Source organism: Triticum urartu, chromosome 3, assembly GCF_003073215.2.
Source record: "Triticum urartu cultivar G1812 chromosome 3, Tu2.1, whole genome shotgun sequence".
Lineage (NCBI taxonomy): Eukaryota > Viridiplantae > Streptophyta > Magnoliopsida > Poales > Poaceae > Triticum > Triticum urartu.
This window is the reverse complement of record NC_053024.1, coordinates 329,056,915-329,064,275: the sequence shown is the minus strand read 5'-3', so window position 1 is coordinate 329,064,275 and position 7,361 is coordinate 329,056,915.

The following is a 7,361-nucleotide window of genomic DNA, read 5'->3' as shown; positions in this document are numbered from 1 at the left end:
TTAATTAATTAGGTTTAATTAGCCTAACCTCATGTTTAGTTCAACATTGGATCAATTAGCCTAATTAGTCAATGACAGGGGGGCCCACGCCCTGTTGACCAATCAAACTTTGACTGGTCAAATGGGACCCCTTGGCCCACTTGTCAGCCTCTGTGTACAATGTGTGTACACAGGGCTGGGTACACCTAGCATTTTCCTGCTTATTTTCAAATTAATAGTAATTCAAAAAATGGTTTAATCTTAGAAAATTCATAGAATATAAACTGTAGCTCCGATGAAAATGTTTTCTATATGAAAATTTCTCAGAAAAATCCAACAAATTCGAATACGCGGTCCGTTCATCTATCACATGCCCCTAGCATGCTGGACATGGAACATTCCCCCTCCGGTCATCTGTCTGACACAGGTCCGGAACCAGGAAAATATTCCCGGTTGTTTCCCCCCCTTTAACTTTGTCGTGTAGCCATACGTTAGGTCACACCATGCACAACATATTGCCATGTTATGCTTTGTGACGCTATGTTTGCTCTCTATTTACTGTTTCTTCCCCCTCTCCGGTAGACCCCGAGACCGATGATGCCCCTGTGATCGACCACGTCACCGATGACACTTCTTCCTTTTCAGCAGAGCTTCCAGGCAAGCCCCCCCTTGATCACCAGATATCGACTACTCTCCTCTCTACTTCTTGCATTAGAGTAGGGTAGCATGTTACTGTTTTCCGTTAATCCTATTCTGATGCATAGCCTGACATTGTTGCTACATCTGTTGATACCTTACCTGTAATCCTAAATGCTTAGTATAGAATGCTAGATCATCATCAATGGCCCTACATTCTTGTCAGTTTGCCATGCTATAATATGGGGCCGTGATCACGCCGGGTGTCGATCACGGGTTTATACCATACATATATACATGCTATACATGTGGTGACTAAAGTTGGGTCGGCTCGTTGAGTACCCGCAAGTGGTTCCGATGTGGGGGCTGAAAGGACAGGTGGCTTCATCCAGGTAGTGGTGGACCTGAGTTCCCGACGGCCCCCAACTGTTACTTTGAGGCGGAGCGACAGGGCAGGTTGAGACCAGCTAGGAGAGAGGTGGGCCTGGCCCTGGTCGGGTCCGTGGTTATTTTAAAATAACATGCTTAACAAGATCTTGGTATTTGATCTGAGTCTGGCCACTGGCCTATACGCACTAACCAACTACGCGGGAACAGTTATGGGCACTCGACATCGTGGTATCAGCCGAAGCCTTCGTGACGTCAGTGACTGAGCGGCGCGTGCCGGGTTGGACCGCGTAACGCAACTTCCTTTGTAATGGAGGTTGCTAGGTCTGCTCTTCGGCCGCCCACGCAACGTGCAGGTGTGCAATGGGCGATGGGCTCAGACCCCTATGCGCATAGGATTTAGACCGCGTGCTGACCTCTCTGTTGTGCCTAGGTATGGCTACGACGTGTTGATCTTCCGAGGCCGGGCATGACCCAGAAAAGTGTGTCCGGACAAAGGGGATCGAGCGTGTTGGGAACTGTGGTGCACCCCTGCAGGGAAGTTAATCTATTCGAATAGCCGTGATCTTCGGTAACAGGATGACTTGGAGTTGTACCTTGACCTTATGACAACTAGAACCGGATACTTAATAAAACCCACCCTTTCAAGTGCCAGATATAACCGGTGATCGCTCTCTCATAGGGCGACGAGGGGAGGATCATCGGTTAGGATTATGCTATGCGATTCTACTTGGTGAACTTACCATCTACTCTCTTCTTCTGTTGCAAGATGGAGGCGGCCTCAGGCGTACTCTCCGATAGGACTACTATCCCCCTCTTATTCCGGAATTCTGCAGTTCAGTCCACATATGATACCCTTATACCATTTGATACCAATGCATACATATGCAGTGTAGCTCCTTGCTTGCGAGTACTTTGGATGAGTACTCACGTTGCTTTGCTCCCCCTTTTCCCCTTTCCTATACCCGATTGCTGCGACTATACGATGTAGTCCAGGAGCCAGACGCCACCATCGATGATGACTCCTACTACACTGGAGGTGCCTACTACTACGTGCAGGCCGCTGACGGTGACCAGGAGTAGTTTAGGAGGATCCCAGGCAGGAGGCCTGCGCCTCTTTCGATCTGTATCCCAGTTTGTGTTAGCCTTCTTAAGGCAAACTTGTTTAACTTATGTTTGTACTCAGATATTATTGCTTCCGCTGACTTGTCTATGATCGAGCTCTTGTATTCGAGCCCTCGAGGCCCCTAGCTTGTATTATTTTAATTTGTGTCTAGAGTTGTGTTGTGATATCTTCCCGTGAGTCCTTGATCTTGATCGTACACATTTGTGTGTATGATTAGTGTACGGTCAAATCGAGGGTGTCACATGGTCTAAGTGGTATCAGATTTCCAGGTTGCTTGGTGAGATTTTATAGTTTTTCGTAGTTTAGATCGAGTATGTTCTTCATACATATAGTCCACGAAAAAGCCAAAAAAAATTAGGGTTAGTCCATCCTATCCGATCTAGTCTGAGCCTTTGCATAGTCTTTTCAGTATTTTGCTTTGTTGAATTTGCGGTTGCATCATCGTGTCAAGTTGCTAGTCTTAGCGTCTAGTCTTTTAGAGTTTCGAGTTCTGGTCATAAGTTGTCATGCCGTCACCGCACCATCATCATCGCCCCTGCCATATCCTACCACCATATATGCACCACCATTCCAAGTTCCTTTCATATTAGGTTTCTTTTCGAGATCCATTTAATTTCCGATTCGTGTTTCCTTGCCTGAGTAGGTTTCAAAAAAGAGTATGGAGACCCCCGGCCAGTTTTTAGGCCAAAATTTCTGCGACCGAAAATATTTTTCCCTATCCTATTTTTAGGTTTTTCTGAGTCTTTTGAGACACTCTCCATTATAGTGGTTATTCACAAAAAAAGCAGAGCAAAAAAAATTCCAGAGTGTGCTTTTCCCTTGTTTACGTGCAGCGCCATGATTTTGTTAGTGTTCTAGGCTTGCGTCTCTAGCACGGTCTAGCCTACGACTAGCACAGTATCGTCGTTGAGCGTCTATTCAACTTTGCGTCTCTGAATTGATTATTGCTAATCTTTTTTCTACCATATTATAAGCCTTCCTAGCTCCACATAAATCTACATTGTGCGTTTTACTCTCCCTTGTAATCGCTCTATCCAAGCTTTGAGAGTTTTGACTACAATGGTTGCTGATCACCGCCTGCTGCTCGGTAAGAACTGGTAAGAATTTGAGATTTGCTTGACGGATTTGTGACACCCACCACCACCACTTGTTAGTAGTCTGTAGGATGAGACTCGTGTGTGTTTCTATTGCTACTAACCACGACAGGATCACAAGCTGACGAGATTAACTGGGCGAAGTTGACGAACAAGGAGCTTCATGATAAGTGTCAGCAAATGGTGAGTGGACAGGTGCAAGATGTGCTAAACAGATTTGAAGAGGCCTTTGAGAAGATAGATGGCATGGAGAAGACATTCGAAACAAAGCTCGACAACAAGTTTACTGAATTGCTTTCGCATTTTCCACCACCACTGCCGACTGCACTTGTCGCACCTGTACAAAAAGAACAGCAACAACAACGTCGCCTTCCAAATCAAGTGGGACAAGCACTGCACGTTCCCATTGAGCCTAGTAAAAATTCTAGTGCCGCTGTTAATGCTTCTGTAGCTCCTGCTGCTATTGCAGAGGTGGAGGACCATTACGAGGATGAGGTTGATCAAAATCAGAACTATGTGCAACCACCAGCACCACCACCACCAGGTCGTCCTCATGCATATCATCGCAATGGTAGGGCTGCACCACCACCTGAGGTACGAGATCATGACCGTCTTCCTAAACTAAAATTGAATATTCCACCATTTGAGGGTGGATATGTTCCTGATATATATCTTACTTGGGAGTTACAAAATGAACAATGTTTTACATGTTTACAATATCCTGAGGAGCGACGTGTTCCTGCTTTTGCATGTGTTTGGTGATCTAAACATTGTAGATTATATCCTATTCCAGGTACTTGGGCTGCTTTGAAGATTGCTATGTGTACTCGTTGGGTTCCACCATACTATCAACGTGAATTGCTTCAAAGATTGCAACATTTGAGAAAAGGAAAAAAATCTATAGAACAATATTATCAGGAATTACAAACTGGTATGATTAGATTTGGTATTGTTGAGGATAATGAAGCTATGCTTGCATGTTTTATGGGTGGATTGAATAAAGAGATTCAGACCATTCTAGATTATAAGGAATATAATATCACTCGTTTATTCCATCTTGCTTGCAAAGCTGAACATGAAGTGCAGGATTGACAGGCATTGTCGCGAACTAACTTTTCTGTAGGTCAACCTTCATCATGGACACCGCGTGCATCCTCTACTTCCACATGTTCTGCTGCACCGGCGCCTCTGTCAGCTGCCACCGCCAAACATGATACAAGAAAGCAGGCACAACCACCACTATCTATGAAGAGCACACCTTCTGGGCCTGCACAGAGCTCTTCTTCATCCATGGCATCAATGGGGCAAACACATGATATTATTTGTCATCGTTGCAAGGGTGGAGGTCATTATGTGAGACAATGCCCATCTAAGCGTGTGATGATTGTTATTGAGGATGGTGGGTATGAGTCCGCTAGTGACTATGATGAGGAGACTTTGGCTCTTATTACAAGTGAAGAACACGGTGGAGATGATTCTAATCATGAGACACAATACATGGCTGCTGAAGATGTTGTCAGGTATGCATGTTTTGTTGCTCAACATGTTTTGATTGTGGAGGTTACACAAGCTGAGCAATATCAGAGGCATAATTTGTTCCATACAAAGGGAGTTGTGTAGGAACGTTCTGTTCGCATCATCATAGATGGAGGGAGCTGCAACAACTTGGCTAGCATGGAGATGGTGGAGAACCTATCTCTCACCACAAAACCACATCCACATCCTTACTACATCCAAAGGTTCAACAACAGCGGTAAGGTTAAGGTAACATGTACTGTTCGTGTGCATTTTAGTATCTCTACATATGCTGATTATGTTGATTGTGATGTGGTACCCATGCAAGCATGTTCCTTATTACTTGGTAGACCATGGCAATTTTATAAAAAATTTGCACACCATGGTAGAAACAATTAGTATACTCTTGTTCATAAGGATAAAAATATTACTTTGGTTCCTATGACTCCTCATTCCATTTTGAAAGATGATATGAATAGAGCTAATAAAGCAAAACAGGAGAAAAAAAGAGTGAAAAATCAGATTGTGGCAAAAGAATTTGAGCAACAAATGAAACCTAATAATAAACCAACTAGTGTTGCTTCTGAAATTAAATTGAAAAGTGCATGTTTACTTTCCACAAAATCTGATATTGATGAGCTAGATTTCAGCAACTCTCTTTGCTATGCTTTTGTGTGCAAAGAGGCATTATTTTCAGTCGAGGGCATGCCTTCCTCTTTGCCCCCTGCTGTCACTAACATTTTGTAGGAGTTTGCTGACGTCTTTCCACAAGACATGCCACCGGGATTACCACCTATTCAAGGGATTAAGCATCAAATTGACTTACTTCCGGGTGCATCACTACCCAACCGTGCACCATACGGTACCAATCCCGAGGAGACGAAGGAGATTATGCGTCAAGTACAGGAGCTGCTCAACAAAGGTTATATACGTGAATCTCTTAGTCCTTGTGCTATTCCTATTATACTAGTGCCTAAAAAGGATGGTACGGCGTGTATGTGTGTTGATTGTAGAGGCATTAATAATTTGACTATTCGTTATCATCATCCTATTCCTAGGCTAGATGATATGCTTGATGAATTGAGTGGATCTATAATATTCTCCAAAGTTGATTTGCGTAGTGGATACCATCAAATTTGTATGAAATTGGGAGATGAATGGAAAAAGCATTTAAAACCAAGTTTGGTTTATATGAGTGGTTAGTCATGCCTTTTGAGTTAACTAATGCACCTAGTAATTTCATGAGACTAATGAACGAAGTTTTACGTGCTTTCATTTGATGATTTGTGGTAGTCTATTTGATGATATACTGATTTATAGCAAGTCTTTGGAAGAACATTTGGAACATTTACGTGTTGTTTTATGGCTCTACGTGATGCATGTTTGGTAACCTTGGGAAGTGCACCTTTTGCACCGACCCAGTATCTTTTCTTGGCTATGTTGTTACTCCATAGGGAACTGAAGTTGATAAAGCCAAGATTGAATCTATTGAGAGTTGGCCGCGGCCCAAAATAGTAACACAAGTGAGGAGTTTTCTTGGACTCGCTGGTTTCTATAGGCGTTTTGTGAGAGATTTTAGCACCATTGTTGCACCTCTCAATGAGCTTACAAAGAAGCATGTGCCTTTTGTTTGGAGTACCGCACAGGAAGAATCCTTCACGGTATTGAAAGATAAGTTGACACATGCTCCTTTACTCCCACTTCCTAATTTTAATAAGACTTTTGAGCTTGAATGTGATGCTAGTGGAATTGGATTAGGAGGTGTGTTATTACAAGATGGCAAACCTATTGCATACCTTCCTCAAAAATTGAGTGCTCCTAGTCTGAACTATTCTACTTATGATAAAGAATTATATGCTCTTGTTCGGACCTTAGAAACATGGCAACATTATTTATGGCCCAAAGAATTTGTTACGCATTCTGATCATGAATCTTTGAACCATATTAAAAGTCAAGCGAAACTGAACCGTAGACATGCTAAATGGGTTGAATTCATTGAGACTTTCCCTTATGTCATTAAACACTAGAAGGGTAAAGAAAATGTTATTGCTAATGCATTGTCTCGTCATTATACTATGCTTTCACAACTTGACTTTAAAACATTTGGTTTGGAGATCATCAAAGATCAATATGTGCATGATGCTGAATTTAAAGATGTGTTGCAGAATTGTAAAGAAGGAAGAACGTGGAACAAGTTTGTCGTTAATGATGGATTTTTGTTCCGTGCTAACAAGCTATGCATTCTAGCTAGCTCCGTTCATATTTTGTTGGTGCGGGAAGTGCACAGAGGAGGATTAATGGGACACTTTGGCGTGAGGAAGACGGATGATGTACTTGCTACACATTTCTTTTGGCCAAAGGTGAGACGGGATGTTGCTACCTAGTGTTCCTTGGGAGGATATATCTATGGACTTTGTTTTAGGTTTACCACGAACAAAGAAGGGGAGGGATAGCATATTTTTTGTCGTGGATAGATTCTCAAAAATGGCACACTTCATACCATGTCATAAAAGCGATGATGCTGTTAATGTTGCTGATTTGTACTTTCGTGAAATTATTCGCTTGTATGGTGTGCCAAATCCTATTGTTTCAAATCATGATACTAAATTTCTTAGCCACTTTTG